The sequence below is a fragment of the Mauremys mutica genome, chromosome 3 (genome assembly GCF_020497125.1).
Source record: "Mauremys mutica isolate MM-2020 ecotype Southern chromosome 3, ASM2049712v1, whole genome shotgun sequence".
NCBI classification, from domain to species: domain Eukaryota; kingdom Metazoa; phylum Chordata; order Testudines; family Geoemydidae; genus Mauremys; species Mauremys mutica.
The window spans coordinates 138,546,349-138,569,368 of NC_059074.1; the positions used below are offsets into that span (position 1 = coordinate 138,546,349).

A 23,020-nucleotide genomic window follows, 5' to 3' on the forward strand; every position below is an offset into this window, starting at 1 on the left:
GCCTCTTGGCGGGTGTGGAGGCCCATCCCCTTTTTCTTGGCGCTAGGAAGGGGCCGCGGGAGCGGGCCTCCGCTTCTGGTGCGCCCGAGCGTTGGCCTCTCGGCCGACAGCTACCGACGGGGCGTGCCGCAGGTCGTCAGGGTGGCCGAGCGGTCTAAGGCGCTGCGTTCAGGTCGCAGTCTCCTCCGGAGGCGTGGGTTCGAATCCCACCCCTGACAAGCCCTCTCTTTCCGGGGGCTGTGGCGGGGGGATGCTTTCTCTTCGACTCCCACCCAAAGGGGCCCCCCTCCCAGCTTGGTCAGGGTGGCCTAGGTCGGGTCCAAGTCGCTAGCGTTTTAGTGCCGCAGTCTCCCTCCGAGGCTGGGTTTCGAATCCACTCCTGACAGCACGCAAGCTGGGCTTTTGTTTCCTTGGGCTGGCTTCGTTTCTTTTTGGGGCGGCGGGCTGTGCTGAGAGCTCGTGAGAGGCGAGTTCCCCGCTATCCTCCCCTGGGGCTTCGGGGAAAAGGGGCGGCCAGCTGGCCTGCACCCCCGTCGAAGCCAGAAAAGGGACTTCGGATTGGTGCGCGTGCGCCAGCCGCCGCACTGCGATTGGCAGGCAAGAGAGCGCCGCAGCCCACCGCCCCTAGGTGTCAGGTAGGCCCAAGCGGGGTGTCCAAGGTCGCTGCTTTAAGGTCGCAGTCTCTCCCCCGCAGGCGAGGGTTCGAATCCCACCCCTGACCAGTCCCTTCTCTTCCGCCTTCGTGGTGTGGCCACCGTGCGGTCCCGCCTCTTGGCGGGTGTGAGCCCAGTGCCCCCTTTTCTTAGGCGCTAGGGAAGGGGCCGCGGGAGCGAGGCCTCCGCTCTGTTGCTCCGAGCGTCTGGCCTCGTCGGCCAGACAGCTACCGACGGGGCGTGCCGCAGGTCGTCACTGTGGCCGAGCGGTCTAAGGCGCTGCGTTCAGGTCGCAGTCTCCTCCGGAGGCGTGGGTTCAAATCCCTGTACCCCTTGACAAGCCTCTCTTGCTGGGGGCTGGGGGGTGGGGGCCTGGGGGGGGCTTTCTCCTTCGACTTCCCACCCAGAAGGGGCCCCCCTCCCACCTTCGTCAGGGAGGCCGGCGGTCCCAAGGCGCTGCGTTTAGGCCGCAGTCTCCTCCGGAGGCGTGGGTTCGAATCCCACTCCTGACAGCCGCTTGCTGGGCTTTTGTTTCCTTGGGGCTGGCTTCGGTTCTTTTGGGGCGGGCGGTTGCTGTTGAGCTCGTGAGAGGCGGAGTTCCCCGCTTCCTCCCCTGGGGCTTCGGGGAAAAGGGGCGGCCAAGCTGGCCTGCTCCCCGTCGAAGCCAGAAAGGGACTCGGGTGGGCGTCGTGCTGCACAGCCGCCGCCAGCGAGTGCAGGCAAGATAGCCGCCCCGGCAGCCCAACCCGCCCTAGTCTAGGGGTGGCCTGATGCGTTCCCCAAGGCGCTGACGTTTAAGGTCGCAGTCCCCTCCCCCGGTAGTCGTGGGTTCTAATCCACCCTGACAGTCCCTTCTTCTCACCGCCTGCTGTGGTTGTGGCCACCTGTGCGGGTTGTCGCCTCTTGGCGGTGTGATCCCAGTCCCCTTTTCTTGTGCGCTAGGGAATGGGGCCCGCGGGAGCGGGCCCCTCCGCTCTGGTGGGGTGCCCTAGCGTTGGGCCTCTCGTCGGACCCCCCCCCCTCCACCGAAACATCTACCAGACTGGGGGCGAGAGCCGCATGTCTTCATGGTGGCCGAGCGGTCTAAGGGCGCTGCGTTAGGTCGAGTCCTCCTCCTCCGGAGCCGTGGGTTAAATCCCTACACCCTGACATAGCCCTCGTCTTGCTGGGGCTGGGGGCTGGTTGGTGTGCTTTCTCTTCGACTATCACCACCCAAAGGGGGCCCCCCTCGCCAGCTTGGTATCAGTGGTGGCCGAGCGCTCCAGGCGCTGCGTATAGGCCCAGTCTCCCCGTAGGCGTGGGTTCTAATACCCACTCCTGACAGCCGCATGCTGGGCTTTTGTTTCCTGGGGCTGGCTTCGGTTCTTTTTTGGGCGGAGCGGTTGCTGTTGAGCTCGTGAAGGCGAGTTCCCCTGCTCCTCCCCTGGGCTTCGGGGAAAAGTGGCGGCCAAGCAGCCTGCTCCCCGTCGAAGTCCAGAAATGGACTCGGGTGGGCCGTGCGAGCTCCAGCCGCCGCCGCGAGTGCCAGCAAAGAGCGCCGGCAGCCCACCGCCCATAGGTCCGAGCTGGTTTGCCGAGCGGTACATCCAAGGCGCTGTTTATAGTCGCAGTGTCCTCCCCCGGAGGCGTTGGTTCGAATCCCCCCCTGACAGTCCTTCTCCTTCATTCCAGCCTGCGGTGGGTGGCCCCGTGCGGGTCGCCTCTTGCGGGTGTGAAGACCAGGCCTGCCTTTTCTTGGCGCTAGGGAAGGGGGGCCAGCGGGAGCGGGCCTCCCGCTTCTGGTGCGCCCGACGCGTTGGCCTCTCTGCCCGACCAGCTACCGACGGGTGGCGAGCCGCAGGTCGTCAGGAGTGGCCGACGCGGTCTAAGCCTGCGTTCAAGTTCGCAGTCTCCTCCGAGAGCGTGGGTTCAAATCCCACCCATGACAAGCCCTCTCCTTGCTGGGGGCTGTGGGCTGGGGTGGCTGGGGGGGGGCTTTTCTCTCTACTCCCACCCAAAGTGTCCCCTCCACCCAGCTTGGTCATTGTGTCCGACGTCCCAAGGCGCTGCGTTTAGGCCGCAGTCTCCTCCGGAGGCGTGGGTTCGAATCCCACTCCTGACAGCCGCTTGCTGGGCTTTTGTTTCCTTGGGGCTGGCTTCGGTTCTTTTGGGGCGGGCGGTTGCTGTTGAGCTCGTGAGAGGCGGAGTTCCCCGCTTCCTCCCCTGGGGCTCTCGGGAAAAGGGGCGGCCCAAGCTGCCTGCTCCCCTCGAAGCCAGACAGGGACTCGGTTGGCGCGTGCGCCAGCCGCCGCCAGGCGAGTGGCAGGCAAGAGAGCGCCGGCAGCCCACCGCCCCTAGGTCAGGGTGGCCGAGCGGTCCAAGGCGCTGCGTTAAGGTCGCAGTCTCCCCCGGAGGCGTGGGTTCGAATCCCACCCCTGACAGTCCCTTCTCCGCCTGCGGTGGCGTGGCCCCGTGCGGTCGCCTCTTGGCGGGTGTGAGCCCAGGCCCCTTTTCTTGGCGCTAGGGAAGGGGCCGCGGGAGCGGGCCTCCGCTTCTGGTGCGCCCGAGCGTTGGCCTCTCGGCCGACAGCTACCGACGGTCGTGCCACAGGTCGTCAGGGTGGCCGAGCGGATCTAAGGGCGCTAGCGTTCAGGTCGTCAGTCCCTCCGGAGGCGTGGGTTCAAATCCCACCTCCTGAACAAAGGTCCCTCTCTGGCTGGGGGCTGGGGGCTGGGGGGGGGGCTTTCTCTTCGACTCCCACCCAAAGGGGCCCCCCTCCCAGCTTGGTCAGGGTGGCCGAGCGGTCCAAGGCGCTGCGTTTAGGCCGCAGTCTCCTCCGGAGGCGTGGGTTCGAATCCCACTCCTGACAGCCGCTTGCTGGGCTTTTGTTTCCTTGGGGCTGGCTTCGGTTCTTTTGGGGCGGGCGGTTGCTGTTGAGCTCGTGAGAGGCGGAGTTCCCCGCTTCCTCCCCTGGGGCTTCGGGGAAAAGGGGCGGCCAAGCTGGCCTGCTCCCCGTCGAAGCCAGAAAGGGACTCGGGTGGGCGGCGTGCGCCAGCCGCCGCCGCGAGTGGCGGGCAAGAGAGCGCCGGCAGCCCACCGCCCCTAGGTCAGGGTGGCCGAGCGGTCCAAGGCGCTGCGTTAAGGTCGCAGTCTCCCCCGGAGGCGTGGGTTCGAATCCCACCCCTGACAGTCCCTTCTCCGCCTGCGGTGGCGTGGCCCCGTGCGGTCGCCTCTTGGCGGGTGTGAGCCCAGGCCCCTTTTCTTGGCGCTAGGGAAGGGGCCGCGGGAGCGGGCCTCCGCTTCTGGTGCGCCCGAGCGTTGGCCTCTCGGCCGACAGCTACCGACGGGGCGTGCCGCAGGTCGTCAGGGTGGCCGAGCGGTCTAAGGCGCTGCGTTCAGGTCGCAGTCTCCTCCGGAGGCGTGGGTTCAAATCCCACCCCTGACAAGCCCTCTCTTTCCAGCGGCTGGGGGCTGGGGGGGGGCTTTCTCTTCGACTCCCACCCAAAGGGGCCCCCCTCCCAGCTTGGTCAGGGTGGCCGAGCGGTCCAAGGCGCTGCGTTTAGGCCGCAGTCTCCTCCGGAGGCGTGGGTTCGAATCCCACTCCTGACAGCCGCTTGCTGGGCTTTTGTTTCCTTGGGGCTGCTCGGTTTTCTTTTGGGGGGGCTGGCTGTTGCTGTTGAGCTCGTGAGAGGCGGATTCCCCGCTTCTCCCCTTGTGGCTTCGGGGAAATGGGGCGGCCAAGCTGGCCTGCTCCCCGTCGAAGCCAGAAAGGGACTCGGGTGGGCGGCGTGCGCCAGCCGCCGCCGCGAGTGGCAGGCAAGAGAGCGCCGGCAGCCCACCGCCCCTAGGTCAGGGTGGCCGAGCGGTCCAAGGCGCTGCGTTAAGGTCGCAGTCTCCCCCGGAGGCGTGGGTTCGAATCCCACCCCTGACAGTCCCTTCTCCGCCTGCGGTGGTGTGGCCCCGTGCGGTCGCCTCTTGGCGGGTGTGAGCCCAGGCCCCTTTTCTTGGCGCTAGGGAAGGGGCCGCGGGAGCGGGCCTCCGCTTCTGGTGCGCACCTGACGTGCGTTGGCCTCCGATCGGACGACAGCTACCGACTGGCCGTGGGCCGCAGTTCGTCAGGTGGCCGAGCGGTCTAAGGCGCTGCGTTCAGGTCGCAGTCTCCTCCGGAGGCGTGGGTTCGAATCCCACCCCTGACAAGCCCTCTCTTTCCGGGGGCTGTGGCGGGGGGATGCTTTCTCTTCGACTCCCACCCAAAGGGGCCCCCCTCCCAGCTTGGTCAGGGTGGCCGAGCGGTCCAAGGCGCTGCGTTTAGGCCGCAGTCTCCTCCGGAGGCGTGGGTTCGAATCCCACTCCTGACAGCCGCTTGCTGGGCTTTTGTTTCCTTGGGGCTGGCTTCGGTTCTTTTGGGGCGGGCGGTTGCTGTTGAGCTCGTGAGAGGCGGAGTTCCCCGCTTCCTCCCCTGGGGCTTCGGGGAAAAGGTGTCGGCCCAAGAGCTGGCCTGCTCCCCGTCTAAGCCCAAAGGGACTCGGGTTGGTCGGCGTTGCGCCCAGCCGCCGCCGCGAGTGGCGGGCACGCGAGCGCCGGCAGCCCACCGCCTCACTAGGTTTCAGGGTGGCCGAGCGGGACGTCCAAGGCGCTGCGTTAAGTGTCGAAGTCTCCCCCGGAGCGTGGGTTCGAATCCACACCCCTGACAGTCCCTCTACCCGCCTGCGTTGGTGTTGCCCCGTGCGGAGTCGCCTCTTTGCGGTTTTAGCCCAGGCCCCTTTTCTTGGCGCTAGGGAAGGGGCCGCGGGAGCGGGCCTCCGCTTCTGGTGCGCCCGAGCGTTGGCCTCTCGGCCGACAGCTACCGACGGGGCGTGCCGCAGGTCGTCAGGGTGGCCGAGCGGTCTAAAAGCGTTCTTCAGGTCGCGAGTCTTCTTCCGGAGGCTTGGTTCAAATCCCACCCCTTGACAAGCCCTCTCTTGCTGGGGGCTGTGGGGCCTGGGGGGGGCTTTTCACTTCGAATTTCCCACGCCAAAGTGGGCCCCCCTCCCAGCATGGTCAGGGAGGCCGACGCGAACCCAAGGCAGCTGCGTTTAGGCCGCAGTCTCCTCCGAGCTGCGTGGGTTCGAATCCCACTCCTGACAGCCGCTTGCAGGGCTTTTGTTTCCTTGTGTGCTGGCTTCGGTTTCTTTGGTGGGCGGGCGGTTGCTGTTGACCCATCGTGAGATGGCGGAGATTCCCCGCATCTCCCCCTGGGGCTTCGGGGAAAAGGGGCGGCCAAGCTGGCCTGCGCCCCGTCGAAGCCAGAAAGGGACTCGGGTGGGCGGCGTGCGCCAGCCGCCGCCGCGAGTGGCAGGCAAGAGAGCGCCGGCAGCCCACCGCCCCTAGGTCAGGGTGGCCGAGCGGTCCAAGGCGCTGCGTTAAGGTCGCAGTCTCCCCCGGAGGCGTGGGTTCGAATCCCACCCCTGACAGTCCCTTCTCCGCCTGCGGTGGTGTGGCCCCGTGCGGTCGCCTCTTGGCGGGTGTGAGCCCAGGCCCCTTTTCTTGGCGCTAGGGAAGGGGCCGCGGGAGCGGGCCTCCGCTTCTGGTGCGCCCGAGCGTTGGCCTCTCGGCCGACAGCTACCGACGGGGCGTGCCGCAGGTCGTCAGGGTGGCCGAGCGGTCTAAGGCGCTGCGTTCAGGTTCGTCAGTCCCTCCTCACGGAGGGCGTGTGTTCAAATCCCACCCCAGACAAAGCCCATCTCTTGCTGGGGGCTGGGGGCAGGGGCTGGGGGGGCTTTCTCTTCGACTCCCACCCAAAGGGGCCCCCCTCCCAGCTTGGTCAGGGTGGCCGAGCGGTCCAAGGCGCTGCGTTTAGGCCGCAGTCTCCTCCGGAGGCTTGTGGTACGAATCCACTTTATCCAGACAGCCGCTTGATGGGCTTTTGTTTCCTTGGGGCTGGCTTCGGTTCTTTTCTTTTGGGGCGGGCTAAATTGCTGGTTGAGCTCATTGAGAGGCGGAGTTCCCGCTTCCTCCCCTGTGGCTTTTCGGGGAAAAGGTGGCGGTCCAAGCTGCCTGCCTCCCCGTCGACGCCAGACAGGGACTCGGGTGGGCGGCGTGCGCCATCCGCCGCCCGTTTACAGCGAGTGGCAGGCAAGAGCGCGCCGCAGCCCACGCCGCCCCTAGGTCAAGGTGGCCGAGCGTATTCCAAGCTGCTGCTTTAAGGTCCGCAGTCTCCCCCGAGGCGTGGGTTTTCGAATCCCACCCCTGACAGTCCCTTCGCCGCCTGCGGGGGCGTGGCCCCGTGCGGTCGCCTCTTGGCGGGTGTGAGCCCCAGGCCCCTTTTTCTTGGCCGCTAGGGAAGGGTCCCCGCTGGAGCGGGCCCTCCGCATCTGTGCGCCCAGCGTTGGCCACCTCGCCGACAGCGATAACCGACGGTGCGTGCCGCAGGTCTTCCATGGCGCGAGCGACTAAGGCGCTGCTTCCAGTCGTAGTCTCCTCCGGAGGCGTGTGTTCAAATCCCACCCCTGACAAGCCTCTCTTGCTGGGGCTGGGGCTGGGGGCTGGGGGGGGGGCTTTCTCTGGACTCCCACCCAAAGGGGGCCCCCCATCCCCAGCTTTGGTCAGGGTGGCCTAGCGGCGGTCCAAGGCGCTCGCAGCCGTTTGAGGCCGCAGTCTCCTCCGGAGGCGTGGGTCGAATCCGCCCACTCCTGACAGTCCGCTTGCTGGCTTTTTGTTTCCTTGGGCGGCTTCGGTTCTTTTTGGGGAGGCGGGGGCGTTGCTGTTGAGCCTCGTGAGATGCGGAGTTCCCACGCTTCCTCTCCCCTGGTGCTTTCGGGGAAAAGGGGCGGCCCAGCTGGCCTGCTCCCCGTCGAAGCCAGAAAGGGACTCGGGTGGGCGGCGTGCGCCAGCCGCCGCCGCGAGTGGCGGGCAAGAGAGCGCCAGCAGCCCACCCCCCCTAGGTCAGGGTGGCCGAGCGGTCCAAGCGCTGCGTTAAGGGTCGCAAGTCCACCCCCGGAGGCGTGGGTTCGAATTCCGCACCCCTGAAATCCCTTCCTCCGCTGCGGTGGTGTGGGCCCCGTGCGTTCGACACTCTTGCTGGTTGGAGCCCCCCAGGCCCCCCTTTCTTGGCGCTAGGGAAGCGGGCCGCTGGACAGCGGGCCTCCGCTCTGGTGCGCCCGAGCGTTGGCCTCTCGGCCGACAGCTACCGACGGGGCGTGCCGCAGGTCGTCAGGGTGGCCGAGCGGTCTAAGGCGCTGCGTTCAGGTCGCAGTCTCCTCCGGAGGCGTGGGTTCAAATCCCACCCCTGACAAGCCCTCTCTTGCTGGGGGCTGGGGGCTGGGGGCTGGGGGGGGGCTTTCTCTTCGACTCCCACCCAAAGGGGCCCCCCTCCCAGCTTGGTCAGGGTGGCCGAGCGGTCCAAGGCGCTGCGTTTAGGCCGCAGTCTCCTCCGGAGGCGTGGTTCGAATCCACTCCTACATCCCGCCTTGCTGGCTTTTGTTTCCTTGGGCTGGCTTCGTGTTCTTTGGGGCGGTAGCGGTTGCTGTTTGACTCGTGAGAGGGCGGAGTGTCCCCTCTTCCTCCCCTGGGGCTTCGGGGAAATGGGGCGGCCAAGCTGGCCTGCTCCCCGTCGAAGCCTCAAAGGGACTCGGGTGGGCGGCGTGCGCCTGCCGGCGCCGCGAGTGGCAGGCATGAGAGCGCCGGCAGCCCACCGCCCCTAGGTCAGGGTGGCCGAGCGGTCCAAGGCGCTGCGTTAAGGTCGCAGTCTCCCCCGGAGGCGTGGGTTCGAATCCCACCCCTGACAGTCCCTTCTCCGCCTGCGGTGGCGTGGCCCCGTGCGGTCGCCTCTTGGCGGGTGTGAGCCCAGGCCCCTTTTCTTGGCGCTAGGGAAGGGGCCGCGGGAGCGGGCCTCCGCTTCTGGTGCGCCCGAGCGTTGGCCTCTCGGCCGACAGCTACCGACGGGGCGTGCCGCAGGTCGTCAGGGTGGCCGAGCGGTCTAAGTCGTCTTGCGTTTCATGTCGCATATCACCTCCGGAGGCGGGGTTCAAATCCACCCCTGACAAAGCCCTCTCTTGCTGGGGCTGTGGGGCTGGGGGCTGGGGGGGGGGCTTTCTCTTCGACTCCCACCCAAAGGGCCTCCCCCTCCCAGCTTGGTCCGTGGCCCGAGCGGTTCCAATGCGCTTGCTTTTAGGCCGCAGTTCACCCCCCCCCCCCCCCCTTCACCGTATGCTGTGGGTTCGAATCCCACTCCTGACAGCCGCTTGCTGGGCGTTTTTGTGTTCCTTGGGGCAGGCTTCCGGATCTTATTGTCGGGCGGTTGCTGTTTGAGCCTCGTGAGAGGCGGAGTTCCCCGCTTCCCCCCCGGGGGCTTGGGGTAAATGGGGCGGCCACGCTGGCCTGCTCCCCCGTCGAAGCCAGAAAGGGCTTCGGTGGGCTTGCGTGCGCCAGCCGCCGCCGGCGAGTGGGCAGGCAAATAGCCCGCAGCCACCCCCCTTTAGGTTACAGGTTGGCCGAGCGGTCCAAGGCGCTGCGTTAAGGTCGCAGTCTCCCGACCGGCAGGCGTGGTTCTTCGAAAATCCCACCCCTGACAGTCCCTTCTCCGCCTGGCGTTGGTGTGGCCCACCGTGGCGGTTCCGCCCTCATTGCGGGTGTGAGCCCAGGCCCCTTTACCCTTTCTTGCGCTAGGAAGGGGCCGCGGGAGCGGGCCTCCGCTTCTTGGTGCGACCCTATCGTTGCCCCTCTGCGTCCGACAGCTACCGACGGGGTGCTTGCCGCAGGTCGTCAGGGTGGCCGAGCGGTCAAAGGCGCGCGTACAGGTCGCATTCCTCTCCTCCGGAGGCGTGGGTTCAAATCCCACCCCTGTACAATCCCTCCTCTTTGCTTTGGTGCTTTGTGGCTTGGTGGGCTGTGGGTCCTGGGGGGGTCTTTCTTCTTCGACTCCCCCCCAAAGGAGGCCCCCCTCCCAGCTTGGTCCATGGTGGCCGAGCGGTCCAAGGCTGTCTGCGTTTAGCCGCAGTCTCCTCCGGAGGCGTGGGTTTCGAATCCCACTCCTTGACAGCCTCTTGGCCTGGGCTTTTTGTTTCCTTTGGGCTGGCTTCGGTTCTTTTGCGTGGGGCGGTTTCTTTTGAGCGTCGTGAGAGGCAGTTCCCGCTTCCTCCCCTGGGCTCATCCGGGGAAAAGGGGCGTCCCATCTGTGCCTGCTCCCCTCCGAAGACAAGAAAGGGACTTCGGGTGGGCGGCGTATGCGCCAGCCCCGCCGCCGTACCCGGGCGAGTGGCAGGCAAGAGAGCGCCGGCAGCCCAACCACCGCCCCTAGTCAGGGTGGCCGAGCGAGGATCAAGTCGCTGCGGTTAAGGGATCGGGGCAGTCTCCTCCCCCGGTAGTCTTGTGTTCGAATCCCACCCCTGACAGTCCTTCTCCGCCTGCGGTTGTTTGGCCCCGTCGCGTCGCCTCTTGGGCGGTGAGCCCAGGCCCCTTTTCTTGGCGCTAGGGAAGGGGCCGCGGGAGCGGGCCTCCGCTTCTGGTGCGCCCGAGCGTTGGCCTCTCGGCCGACAGCTACCGACGGGGCGTGCCGCAGGTCGTCAGGGTGGCCGAGCGGTCTAAGGCGCTGCGTTCAGGTCGCAGTCTCCTCCGGAGGCGTGGGTTCAAATCCCACCCCTGACAAGCTGTGACATTATTGATATAAATTGGGACCATATAGAACATGTATTGCAACCAAGGTCCTGCAGTGGCACCAAATCTTAGATAAATGGGGTTGTCTAAGACCAGATTATGGGTTGCTGGTTATAATCATGCTGTCTGTATCATTTTTAGTTGAAGTTATGAATTTTGGCTTTATGCTGTCTGTATTTCAAGTTTGTGCTGTGCTTCTGGGGGAAGCCTCCCAGACAAGCTGGTGTTAGCTCTGCCTCGCCTGTTTGATGGCCCATTAAGGACCATCAGCTACACAATTGACCCATGGAGAGAAGGCAGAGGCCTTGTGACTCAGGAAGGTATGCAGAGACTTGTCCATGTGACTGCAGACTCCATTTTGCTGTGATTTTCCACAGTGAGAACAAAGAGATTCTTACACCTGGAAAAGCCTATATAAGGCTGACGCTTCATCTCCATTGGGTCTTCAATCCTGCTTCTGACCTCTGGAGGGACTTTGCTACAAACTGAAGCTCTGCACAAAGGACTGAATGATCCATCCCAGCGGGGGATGTTCCAGAGGCTTAATTTGAACCTGCAGTTTACTCCAGCACTGCTACAAGCCTGAACTAAGAACTTTGCCATTACTGTGTGTAATTGATTCCATTTAACCAATTCTACCTCTCATCTCTACCTTTTTCTCGTTGTAAATAAACCTTTAGATTTTAGATTCTAAAGGATTGGCAACAGCGTGATTTGTGGGTAAGATCTGATGTGTATATTGACCTGGGTCTGAGGCTTGGTCCTTTGGGATTGAGAGAACCTTTTTCTTTTATTGGGGTGTTGGTTTTCATAACCATTTATCCCCAGGACGAGTGCACTGGTGGTGATACTGGGAGACTGGAGTGTCTAAGGAAATTGCTTGTGTGACTTGTGGTTAGCCAGTGGGGTGAGACCAGAGTCCTCTTTGTCTGGCTGCTTTGGTTTGCCTTAGAGGTGGAAAAACCCCAGCCTAGGGCTGTGACTGCCCTGTTTGAGCAATTGGTCCTGATTTGGCACTCTCAGTTGGGTCCCGCCAGAACCGCATCGTCACAGTGGCGTAGTCGTGCTTGGATCCACAGAACCAGGTCAATTAAGCTTTGGGTCAGAACCCCACGCTATCCAAATTTTAACTTTGGGATTGAGAGTTTGGTTGGTTAAAGATTAGTGACCATGAGACAGAAAGCAACAGGAAAAGCAAGGAAACTGCAAGCCTTGAGAGACAGCCTGCAGTTTGATTATGAGCAAGAACTGGCAGAAATTCGAATGGAGAAAGAGGCTGATGAGAGAAAGAAAGAAGTTGCTAAGAGAGAAGAAAAAGCTCATAAGAGGCCTCTGGAGCTGCTGGCTGCTGAGGAGAAAACACGACAGATGCAACAGGAGACGGCTAGACTCCAACTCCAAGTCAAAAAAGCAATGGAAGAACAGCAGAGACTGTATCCTCTTGAAAGTCCATTTTGTAACAATGTTGGTATGTTGTATAACTCTGAGCAGTTGTCTGGGGGTAACCAAATGTACCCCAACAATGCCACCTTTTATGTCAATGCTGTTACTGTGTGGTCAGTAAAGGGTGGCCCCATAAATTGTGCCAGTGCTATGTATGGGAGTGGGAATGGAAAATTCATAGAGCGTGTAAAAGTCAATGGTAAAAGCTGTTTAGGGCAAACTATGGCTTCTAACATCACTCTTGTTAAAGCAGATCTGGTCAAAGAGGAAGATTATTTACCAAATCAGGGTGTGAATGTTGTGATCCTCTGTGAGTTTACTGTCCGTGTGCCTTTAGCCAGAATCCACCTTGTGTGGAATGGGGCTCAGCATGAAGTGATAGCTGGCGTCAGGAAGTTATTGCCTAAAGATCTTTTAATTGGGGAAAATGTTAAAGCTTTGTTCAGTCCAGGTAGCCAGTCACAGGAGAGGAGTAATCTTAAACCTGTGTCTATTGTGAGCAATGATTTCCCTGAGGTGGGTTGCTCCAAAGGTTTGTCTGTGCAAAAAAGCAGCGTGTCTGAGTGGAGTTTCTGAATGTCTGTCTGATGTTTCACAAGGAAATCTGGAGTTAGATCAAGAGCAGAAAGATCGCATTGGTGAGGAAAATGTTTCTCAGGAGCAGATTAAAGTAAATGGTCAGGTTAAAGCCCTAACTGAGGAAGGAGAGGGTAAATTTGTAATGGGTAACTGTGATTTGCTGGAAGTAGCTCAGTGTAGTGAAAAAAGCAGCAGCTTATCTGTTGGGAGTGGCAATATGCCTGGTAGGGAAAGTTTGGAGGCGCCTAGGCAGCCTTGTGAGCTGATGGCTTTGTCTAATCAGCAGTTTGGGAAGGGAGGGATAGTGGAAAATGAGTGTCCCTGTCCCTTACCTGTTTCCTGTGTGGAGAAATGTGACAGTGAAGGGAATGTGCCTGTCTCTGTCAGGGGTATTGACTTGCCTATGAAGGAAGCTATCTCGGTCTCCAAGCAGTTGTCTGTGAACAGCCCTGTGTGCTGGGACAAGGGAAATGAGATCCCAAGCTGTGTGTCTGGTGAAGGAGAATGTGTCTCTGGCTCTTCTGTGTCTGTGGAGCAGACAGAAGGTGCCTTTCAGCCTGTGATGGTTGAGGGTGATTCAGTTGTCTCGGAGTTGGTTGTAAATACAGCTAAAGCCCAGGAAGGGAATGGTCCTAAGTTTGTGTCTGCTGGGGAGAATGGCACTGTGACTAGGTTGCATCCAGTTAGTGTCTTAGCAAGATCCCAAAGACCAGACAATTCTGGTGCTTGTAGTTTGCCAGTTGCTAACATGTGGTTGGAAAAGGGTGTAGCAACTCTGTCTGATCAGGGTGATACCCTAGTCAGGGCACAAGGAAAGCATGAAGGTGATTTAATTGTGTTGCCTACTGACAGTTTGACAACTTGTAGCAAGAAGGAAAAGATTCCTGAACTTGTTCATGGCCAAGGGAAGAAGAGTGCTTCTAACCTGTTATTGAGAAAGTCTATAGGTTTGCCTGAAAGGGGATTGTGTAGGAATCTGCCTGATGCGCCAGAGGTGATTCTCAATATAAGCAAGACCCAGAAAAAGTCTCTGGGGGCTCAGGGAAGTGTTCCTTTAGAGCAAGCCCTGGGTGAAGCGGGGAAGGGCAGAATTTCTGAGATGGGTGAATTGCTGCTTAGAAAAGCTCCTGGGGAAAGGAATCCTCATGGTAGCCTGTGCAAGCGGTTTACTGCAACTGAAGGGTGTAAAAGTAATTTAATCAAGGAGGTTTCTGTTCCTAACAGCCAGAAATTTTCTGTTGTGAATGGATCCACTGACTTTCCTTTTGAGAGATCCAGTGTGGGCAGCTTTGAAAAGGTCTCAGGTGGAGTAGAAGCTGTTAACAAAGTTGAACAGCCCTATAACCACAAGGCTGTGTGTGGCCAGCTTGTTGGGAAGACAATGGTGTTGGGACAGGACTGTCTCCATGCTAATTCTGTGAGTGAGCAGTCTGTGCTTCAGGGTCTGAGGACAGATTCAGTTACTGCTGTTTCAGAGCAGAACAGTTTTATGGCTAAACGCTTAAGGATGCAGGGTAGAGCAAGCCAGCTCTCACCCTCGGACTATTTGGATTTGTGTGGTCTCTCTGTAAGACAAAGTCCAGCCTTGGAATCCATAGCAGCTAAAGAGTTAAAAGCTAGTGTTTGTGTTAATGCGAATTACTTGGCTGGCAGGGAGAAGAAAGACTTGCTAATAGCTGTTAGCACAGAGGGCCCACCCCATCAGCCAGTGAATTCTGTTAAGCAAGAGAAATCAGGGTTTAATCCTGCAGGACAAGGAGGAAAGAGAGAACTGAATTTTGCAAAGGGCAGCCACAGATTAACCCTAAAAGGCCCAAACTCCAATGGTATTGAGCCAAGGGCGTGGCATGACAAACATGTTTGTAGATGGACACTTGCAATCAATTTGTTGTTATTGCTAATGCTAAATTTTGTAACTAATGTGTTGCTATTGCCAAGAACTGTAACAATGTACAATGTGCCTAATCTTTTGGAAAGTCCCTTAAACATGTTGAAAGGAATACATGAAAACACACTTTATGTTAAAGGGCCTTGCTATACTGATGTTTCACAGTTAATGCCTGTAAACAGCATTGGAACTTTTCACAGGGGAAAATACATTCCAGACCTGATGTGCTGTATGAAAGGGGCAACTGAGGCACACTGCCATATTGCTTTCATGGCTAAATGACATGATTCCTGTACTATGAACAACATCAATATCTACATTGGTTTAATGTTAATTGGGTTCCAAACATTGGCCAAAGCTGGTATGGATAAAGTAGCTGTTTTCTTTAGCTCTTGGCAAGAGCACATGAAACATACAGGAACCATGCTGCAAAAGCTAACCAAGTTATACCTTAAGTTTGTAAAGAGATTCATTCATGTTATTGAACATGACTTTGATAAACCATTTCTGTTATACACTGGTACGGCCTCTAGCCCAACACTAGCTGTAGTGAGACGGACCCAAGGAAAGGGGGCTCTTGGGATGCAGTCAGCGATGTTTTGTCATCCCTTCCTGCATCAATTTTGCGTTGGGGGTGTGATGTTATTGATATAAATTGGGACCATATCGAACATGGGTTGCAACCAAGGTCTTGCAGTGGCACCAAATCTTAGATAAAGGGGGTCATATAAGGTGTCTAAGACCAGATTATGGGTTGCTGGTTATAATTATGCTGTCTGTATGTCGGTATCATTTTTAGTTGAAGTTATGAATGTTGGCTCTATGCTGTCTGTATTTCAAGTTTGTGCTGTGCTTCTGGGGGAAGCCTCCCAGACAAGCTGGTGTTAGCTCTGCCTAGCCTGTTTGATGGCCCATTAAGGACCATCAGCTACACAACTGACCCATGGAGAGAAGGCAGACACGCCTTGTGACTCAGCAAGGTATGCAGAGACTTGTCCATGTGACTGCAGACTCCATTTTGCTGTGATTTTCCACAGTGAGAACAAAGAGATTCTTACACCTGGAAAAGCCTATATAAGGCTGACGCTTCATCTCCATTGGGTCTTCAATCCTGCTTCTGACCTCTGGAGGGACTTTGCTACAAACTGAAGCTCTGCACAAAGGACTGAATGACCCATCCCAGCAGGGGATGTTCCACAGACTTAATTTGAACCTGCAGTTTACTCCAGCACTGCTGCAAGCCTGAACTAAGAACTTTGCCATTACTGTATGTAATTGATTCCATTGAACCAATTCTACCTCTCATCTCTACCTTTTTCCCTTTGTAAATAAACCTTTAGATTTTAGATTCTAAAGGATTGGCAACAGCGTGATTTGTGGGTAAGATCTGATGTGTATATTGACCTGGGTCTGGGGATTGGTCCTTTGGGATCGAGAGAACCTTTTTCTTTTATTGGGGTGTTGGTTTTCATAACCATTCATCCCCAGGACGAGTGCACTGGTGGTGATACTGGGAGACTGGAGTGTCTAAGGAAATTGCTTGTGTGACTTGTGGTTAGCCAGTGGGGTGAGACCAGAGTCCTCTTTGTCTGGCTGCTTTGGTTTGCCTTAGAGGTGGAAAAACCCTAGCCTAGGGCTGTGACTGCCCTGTTTGAGCAATTGGTCCTGATTTGGCACTCTCAGTTGGGTCCCGCCAGAACCGCATCGTCACACAAGCCCTCTCTTTCCAGCCTCTCAGGGCTGTGGCCTGTGGTGGGGGTGCTTTCTCTTCGACTCCCACCCAAAGGGTCCCCCTCCCAGCTTGGTCAGGGTGGCCGAGCGGTCCAAGGCGCTGCGTTAAGGTCGCAGTCTCCCCCGGAGGCGTGGGTTCGAATCCCACCCCTGACAGTCCCTTCTCCGCCTGCGGTGGCGTGGCCCCGTGCGGTCGCCTCTTGGCGGGTGTGAGCCCAGGCCCCTTTTCTTGGCGCTAGGGAAGGGGCCGCCGGCTGATTGTGGATGATCAAGGGAACAAAGTGTCCCCAGCACACAATCGCAGCTGACCCAATTGACCGTGTAACTGAAGTAACGGGAAAGAAAAAGAAAAACACAAACTCACTCACCCCAAGGTTAGTACTCGCACCTTCTTTGTTCAGCAGGGGAGCTCCGTCGCCCTCTCTCAGACTCCCCTGTTTGCAGTCCTCTGTAGTTACATGCTATAATGCATCTATCCAAAGCATTCAGATTGTGACATTTTCTACCTTAGAGAAAAATTATTCTTTCAGATTTAATTCTCCAGATTATGCTCTCTTTTCATGTGTGGAACTCCTTTCCCACTGAGAATGGGATTCCTGGGCGTTGCATGCATGGAAGTAAAGCAGAATGTTGGGCTTCACAGTTACTGGATGAATGAAAGGTGAATAGGTTGCCCTAAGGATACAAGATAATAGATTATTACTTTAATATTCTGATTTTACACCATGTGCTTCTAAGTTCATATATGCGGATAGCTTCATCAACAATTTGATGTGGAGCATGCTAAACAGAACTTGTGATTTCGGACTGTTCACAATAAACTTGTGATATGTAACACTCTCCAAATGATCCTAATAGCAATGGAAATGAATTCCACTCAGCACGAACAGCAAGAGCTGCTAACTAAAGGTCTCTAAAGTGGGTCTGTTAAGACAGAGTGAAATAGCAATTAATGAGATGTTGTACTTTTTTTTTTAAGCTCCTTAATGTGAGACAGCTGTTGTTTAACACTTATCTGCAGAAAACAGATGCCAGGAATAACAGCTACTGCAACTAAGTATGGGTGACTAACTGTCATTGCTTTTATGGCAATACCCAACATGCCTTACCAAAAAAAAAAAAATCTTACATTTTTATGGTGCCTATAACCTAATTAGAGGAATAGCCACAAGCTGCTAATCTTGTATGTTTGGAGACAGTATCTGCATCACACTGAGGAGCAAAGAAGATCTTATGAAGAATTTCCAGCACAGAAACAGCCCAGCCAGGGTAGAATGTCATATGCAAACCGTAGCCAGGTGTTTAACATAATTTTCTCTGTATTGTTATGCCTAGTGTAAATCCATGTGGCCTGAAGCTCTAGGGGGATAGCAGCTCTCTGCTTCCATCTGTTGGTGAGCAGCGGGAAGAATGGCCACTGTGCTACTTCACCTGTATAAACTATTTACCCAGGACTCTAGACTCATCTATTGGTGAATAGGAGGAAGTATGGCTACAGAGAGAGTTTCATCTGTACAGGCTTTTGTAACAAAGCAGCCTCTGGCAGGACACAACTGAGAGTATCAATTCAGGACAAATTGCTTAGAACAGGGCAGTTACAGCCCAAAGCTGCAGTTCCTTTACTATTAAGGCACACCGAACCAGCCAAGCAGAGAGGACTTCTGTTTTACCACATGGGCTAACCGGAAGTCATACAAGCAATTCCCTCAGATACTCCAGTTTCCCAATATCACCACTGGTGCCACTCATTATGGGGACAAATGGTTATGAAAACCAATATCCCAGTAAAAGAAAAAAAAGGTTCTCCCAATCCCAAAGGTCCAAGTCCCAGACCCAGGTCAATGTACAAATCAGATCTTACCCACAAATCATGCTGTTGCCAATCCTTTAGAATCTAACATCTAAAGGTTTATTCATAAAAAGAAAGAAATATAGCTGAAAGCGAAAATCGGTTAAATGGAATCAATTACATACAGTAATGGGAAAGTTCTTGGTTCAGGCTTGTAGCAGTGATGGAATAAACTGCAGGTTCAAATCAAGTCTTTGGAGTACATCCACAGGTTTGGATGGGTCATTCAGTCCATTGTTTAGAGCTTCAGTTTGTAGCAAAGTTCCTCCAGAGGTAAGAAGTAGGATTGAAGACAAAATGAAGATGATGCAGCTGCCTTTTATAGTCCTTTTGCCATGTCAAAGGATCCCTTTGTTCTTACTGTGGAAAATCACAGCAGCAATGTGGAGTTTGGAGTCACCAGTGGAAGTCACATGTCCATGCATAACTCAGTTCTTTACAGGCTGACGCCATTGTTTACATGTTAGTTTGAATGTTCCCAGGGAAGCTACTCATATGTGGATTGGAGTCTCCTAAGGTCCATTGTCAGTTAAGTGTTTCTTGATTGGGCACTTAATCTGAAGAGTACCTTCTCAATAAGATGGCCATATGTTTCACTGGTTCTACTTAGAACCAAACACATTGCGATGCAAGTATATAGCTAATATTCATAACTTCAAATACAAAATTGATACACACACAAAGACAGCATAATCATAACCAGCAAATTACAATCTTTTCATAGACACCTTACTTGACCTCCTTTGTACAAGATTTGGTGCAACTATAGGACCTTGGTTGCAACAATGATCTAGACGGTTACAGTTCATGCCAATAACGTCACAGCTTTCTACCCAGAATTCTTCTGGTGACATTTTGAGAGCCACCATACCTCTACCTAACTAACTAACTGCAAGAATAAAGAAAAATAGGTCTTCAGCTAGGGTCCTTGATTTCAAAAGGGCAAACTTTAAAAAATTAAGAGAATTAGTTAGAGAAGTAGACTGGACTGAAGAACTCAAGACTGAATGTGGAGGAGGTATTACTTTAAGTCAAAGTTGCAGAAGGTGACTGAGAAGATAACTGATTTTTTAGATAAAGGAAATGCAGTAGATCTAATCTACCTGGATTTCAGTAAGACATTAGTGCAGTTCTGTATGGGAAATTATTAGTTAAATTAGAGAAGGTAGGGATTAATATGAGAATTGAAAGGTAGATAAGGAACTGGTTAAAGGGGAGACTACAACAGGTCATAATGAAAGGTGAACTGTGAGGCTGGAAAGAGGTTGTTAGTGGAGTTTTCCTCAGGGATCAGTCTTGGGACCAATCTTATTTAACTTTTTCATTTGTGACTGTGGCACAAAAAGTTGGAGCGTGCTAATAAAATTTATGGATGACACAAAGTTGGGAGGTATTGACAAAATGGAGGAGGAGCAGAATATCATATAAGAAGTTCTGGAGGACCTTGAAAACTGGAATAATAGAAATGGGATGAAATGTAATAGTGCAAAGTGCAAGCTCATGCATTTAGGGACTAATAGCAAGAATTTTTACTGTAAGCTGGGGACTTATCAGTTGAAAGTGACAGAAGAAGAAAAAGACCTGGGTGTATCGGTTGATCACAGGATGTTTATGAGCTGCGAATGTGATGTGGTCATGAAAAAGGCTAATGCAATCCTAGGATGCATCAGGCAAGGTATTTCCAGTAGAGATAGGGAAACGTTATTGCCATTATACAAGGCAAAGGAAAGAGCTCATATGGAATACTGTTTGCGGTTCTGATGTCCCATGTTTAAGAATAATGAATTCAAATTGGAACAGGTTCAGAGATGGCTACTAGGATGATCTGAGGAATGGAAAACCTACGAGAGGAGACTCCAGGCGCTTGGCTTGTTTAGCCTAACCAAATGAAGGCTGAGGGAGGATTGCTCTCTATAAATACATCAGCGGGATAAATACCAGGGAAGGAGAGGAATTATTTAAGTTAAGCGCCAATGAGGACACGAGAACAAAAGGCTATAAACTGTCCATCAACAAATTTAGGCTCAAAATTAGGCAAAGGTTTCTAACCATCAGAGGAGTGAAGTTCTGGAACAGCCTTCAAAGGGAATAGTGGGGGCAAAAAAACTAACTGGCTTCAAGACTGAGCTTGATAAGTTTATGGAGGGTATAGTACAGTAAGACTGCCTACAAAGTCATGTGGCCCATCTGTGACTACTAGTAGCAACTATCCCCATTGGCTGGAGATGGGACACGGAGGGCTCTGAGTTACTACAAACAATTCTTTCCTAGGTGTCTAGCTGGGGGGTCTTGCCAACATGCTCAGGGTCCAACTTTCTCCATATTTCTCCTCAGAAAGAAATTTTCCCCTAAGTCAGATTGGCAGGAACCCTGGGGGTGGAGGTGGGGGAGTTCGCCTTCCGCCGCACCATGGGGCATGGGTCACTTGCTAATTTAAACTAGCGTAAATAGAGAATTATCTGTATCTTGAAGTCTTAAAACCATGATTTGAGGACTTCAGTAACATAGCCACAGGTTATGTGTCTATTACAGAATGGGGTGGGTGAGGTTCTGTGGTTTGCAATGTGCAAGACTAAAGGATCATGAAGGTCCATCTATTAATTTATGGAAATATACTTATCTCATAGAGCGGGAAGCGACATCATCAAGTTCAGCCCCTTGCCTTCACTAGCAGGACCAAGTACTGATTTTTCCCCAGATCCCTAAGTGGTCCTCTCAAGGACTGAACTCACAACTGTGGATTTAGTAGGCCAGTGCTTAAACCACAGAGTTATGAGCTCAGCATTGGTTGGCTAGTGGAGCTGAACTGAGAAGGAGGAAAAAGTCTCCTTTGTGGTGAGAGCTACTCGAAGGTCCTGCATGCTAGTGCTCCTATGCTGTTGGGGGGCCTCTGTCAGCAGATGATGTGGAAGCAGCTTTTTGACAGGGTGCAGTACAGAAAGGGCTCTTCATTGATGCCCATGGGGGTAGTAGCAGCAGCCCCTCTTGCCCACCCACAAAATAAACTCATCTAGTGATCCCAAAAGCTCTGGCTAGGGGAGCGAGCCTGTGGTGATGGTTAGTTTTAAGAGAGATCCTGATCTATTTGAACTCAGCCCTTGTTGCTACCAACAATACTTGGGAGATGGGTTACTACAGCATTGTGGATGAAAAATGCTTTTGGGGCCCCTTCTAGTCCATCCCCAATGGGCTCTTCAGTCTGACAGAGACAGGTATAACATGACTCAATCGTAAGCAGGGGAAAGGTCCCAGTACTGTGGGGAACTTTCCTGGCTTACGCACTACCCCGGTGGAATTGATTAACAAAAGGATCTGAGTCCCCACCCCAATTCCCTTCACCCAGATGCCTGCCTGACCTTGAGGACACCTCTTCCTCTCTCTCATGTGGCAGAGTCCTCGTAACCCCAACAAGTCTGGGCCTGGGATCCGTGTGAGGCTTGACCCCCAGTTTTGTCATCGTCACTTATAACAGGGGCTAGGGCTTCCCCACTCTGGGGTGCTCTCACCTCACCGTCTGCTTCCTTGACCCACAGATCATTACATTAAATTCAAACCAAATACAATTTATTAAGCAACAATAGTAAGAAAAAAATAGAAAAGGTTAAAGGAAACAACAAACCCTGCCCTGTGGGCATGGGGAAACCACAAACAGCAGTCTCTGGGACGTAAGGAAAGTTGACAATCTGTTCCTCACATGTCCCAGGCATTCTTCCCAGGCCCTGGCTGTACTGCAGTGATACCGCAGGTCAGACACCTCTTCCAGTGGTGGCCGCATGCCCTCAGGCTCTAGATGACAGGACCCTTCTCCCCAGCATTGGCCATCCCCAGCATTGGTCATCACGATCCCCTCCCTAATCCAGCCTGCAAGACCTCTTGACTCATGATGGCTCCCTGCACTTGTCCCTCTCTGCCCAACGTCCCCCTTCACTCTCGCTAACTGCTTACTGCATTTGGCTCCAGTATTACTTGTGGCACAGCGGGTGTCTGCTCCCCAGCTCTGGACCTGTAGCTCAGCCCTGGCTCACCATTGGCTTGGCAGGTCTGTGCTGCTCCATCTCCTGACTCTAGGCTGCTCCGGTTCCAGCTTCCCAGCTCTGCATCCAGCCCACCTCTGCCTGCTGGGCTTAGTGTTGCCAACTTTATATTTGCAGAAAACAAAACACACTTGCCCCACCCCCTGCCCTTTCCCTGAGGCCCCGCCCCTTCCCCACCCCTTCTCCAAGGCCCCACTCCCCACTCATTCCATCCCCCTCCCTCCTTTGCTCACCCTGCCTCACCCTCGCTCACACACTCATTTTTGCCAGGCTGGGGCAGGAAGTTGGGGTGTGGAAGAGGGTACAGGTTCTGGACTGGGGGCTCCAGAGTGGGGCCAGAAATGGGGGGATTCAGGGTGTGGGCTGGGACTCTGGGTTGCGGCAGGGAGGTGGGGTGCGGGAGGGGGTGAAGGCTCTGGGATGGGGATGGGGATAGGGATCAGGGGTTTGGGGTGCAGGAGGGGGCTCTGGGCTGGGGGTGAGGGGTTCAGAGTGTGGGACGGAGCTCAGGGCTGGGGCAGGGGGTTGAGGTGTGGGAGGGGATATGGGCTCCTGGAAGGATTTTGGGTGTGTGAGGGGGTTCAGGGCTTGGGGAATGAGGTTGGGGCACAGCAAGGGGTTCAGGGAGCAAGCTCCAGGTGGTGGTCAGGGGCTCTTGGAATCAGTAACATGTCCCTCTGGCATCTAAGTGGATGCCAGAGTAGCCAGGGGGCTCCGCACACTGCCCCCACCTACAGGCACCAACCCTCACAGCTCCCATTGGCCACGTTGCTGGCCAATGAGAGCTGCAGAGCTGGCACTCAGGGGCAGCACACAAAGCCCCCTGACCACCCCAGCAGCTGCTTAGGAGACAGAGGGAAATGTCTCCACTTCCAGGAACCAAGTAGGGAGCCTGCCAGCCCCGCTGCGCTGCAACCAGACTTTAAATGACCCATCAGAGGTGCTGACCAGAGCCGCCAGGATCCCTTTTTGACCAGGTATTCTGGTAGAAAACCGACACCTGGCAACCCTAGCTGGGCTGCTTTTCTGGCCCCTCTGGGTCTGGCTGCTGCTGCTCTACCTCCAGCTCAACTTGGGCTGCTGCTCTCTCCTTAGCTCTGCCCTACTTTGGCTCCAGCTCACACGCAGGATGAGACCCCAAGCTCCTGACTCCCTCATTGGCCTGCCTGCCCTGTCTATTGGGCTGACCTGGAGCAATGGCCTCTCTCCATTGTCCCTGGGGACTGTCAGT

The 23,020-nt window shown here is 55.6% G+C and overlaps 14 non-coding genes across 14 annotated transcripts; all 14 read left to right on the top strand.

Moving 5' to 3' along the window:
- The first annotated feature begins 135 nt into the window (after positions 1 to 135).
- TRNAL-CAG lies at positions 136 to 218 on the top strand. The gene has a single exon. It is a non-coding gene; the product is annotated as a tRNA-Leu (tRNA).
- A 2,772-nt stretch (positions 219 to 2,990) lies between these two features.
- Positions 2,991 to 3,073, top strand: TRNAL-AAG. Its single transcript has one exon. It is a non-coding gene; the product is annotated as a tRNA-Leu (tRNA).
- A 345-nt stretch (positions 3,074 to 3,418) lies between these two features.
- On the top strand, positions 3,419 to 3,501 carry TRNAL-UAG. The gene has a single exon. It is a non-coding gene; the product is annotated as a tRNA-Leu (tRNA).
- A 237-nt stretch (positions 3,502 to 3,738) lies between these two features.
- Positions 3,739 to 3,821, top strand: TRNAL-AAG. The gene has a single exon. It is a non-coding gene; the product is annotated as a tRNA-Leu (tRNA).
- Positions 3,822 to 3,994: 173 nt separating this feature from the next.
- On the top strand, positions 3,995 to 4,077 carry TRNAL-CAG. Its single transcript has one exon. It is a non-coding gene; the product is annotated as a tRNA-Leu (tRNA).
- An 81-nt stretch (positions 4,078 to 4,158) lies between these two features.
- On the top strand, positions 4,159 to 4,241 carry TRNAL-UAG. Its single transcript has one exon. It is a non-coding gene; the product is annotated as a tRNA-Leu (tRNA).
- A 239-nt stretch (positions 4,242 to 4,480) lies between these two features.
- On the top strand, positions 4,481 to 4,563 carry TRNAL-AAG. The gene has a single exon. It is a non-coding gene; the product is annotated as a tRNA-Leu (tRNA).
- A 182-nt stretch (positions 4,564 to 4,745) lies between these two features.
- TRNAL-CAG lies at positions 4,746 to 4,829 on the top strand. Its single transcript has one exon. It is a non-coding gene; the product is annotated as a tRNA-Leu (tRNA).
- A 78-nt stretch (positions 4,830 to 4,907) lies between these two features.
- Positions 4,908 to 4,990, top strand: TRNAL-UAG. The gene has a single exon. It is a non-coding gene; the product is annotated as a tRNA-Leu (tRNA).
- A 1,012-nt stretch (positions 4,991 to 6,002) lies between these two features.
- TRNAL-AAG lies at positions 6,003 to 6,085 on the top strand. The gene has a single exon. It is a non-coding gene; the product is annotated as a tRNA-Leu (tRNA).
- A 1,737-nt stretch (positions 6,086 to 7,822) lies between these two features.
- Positions 7,823 to 7,905, top strand: TRNAL-CAG. The gene has a single exon. It is a non-coding gene; the product is annotated as a tRNA-Leu (tRNA).
- A 409-nt stretch (positions 7,906 to 8,314) lies between these two features.
- TRNAL-AAG lies at positions 8,315 to 8,397 on the top strand. The gene has a single exon. It is a non-coding gene; the product is annotated as a tRNA-Leu (tRNA).
- Positions 8,398 to 10,173: 1,776 nt separating this feature from the next.
- Positions 10,174 to 10,256, top strand: TRNAL-CAG. Its single transcript has one exon. It is a non-coding gene; the product is annotated as a tRNA-Leu (tRNA).
- Positions 10,257 to 15,979: 5,723 nt separating this feature from the next.
- Positions 15,980 to 16,062, top strand: TRNAL-AAG. Its single transcript has one exon. It is a non-coding gene; the product is annotated as a tRNA-Leu (tRNA).
- The last annotated feature ends 6,958 nt before the right edge of the window (positions 16,063 to 23,020 follow it).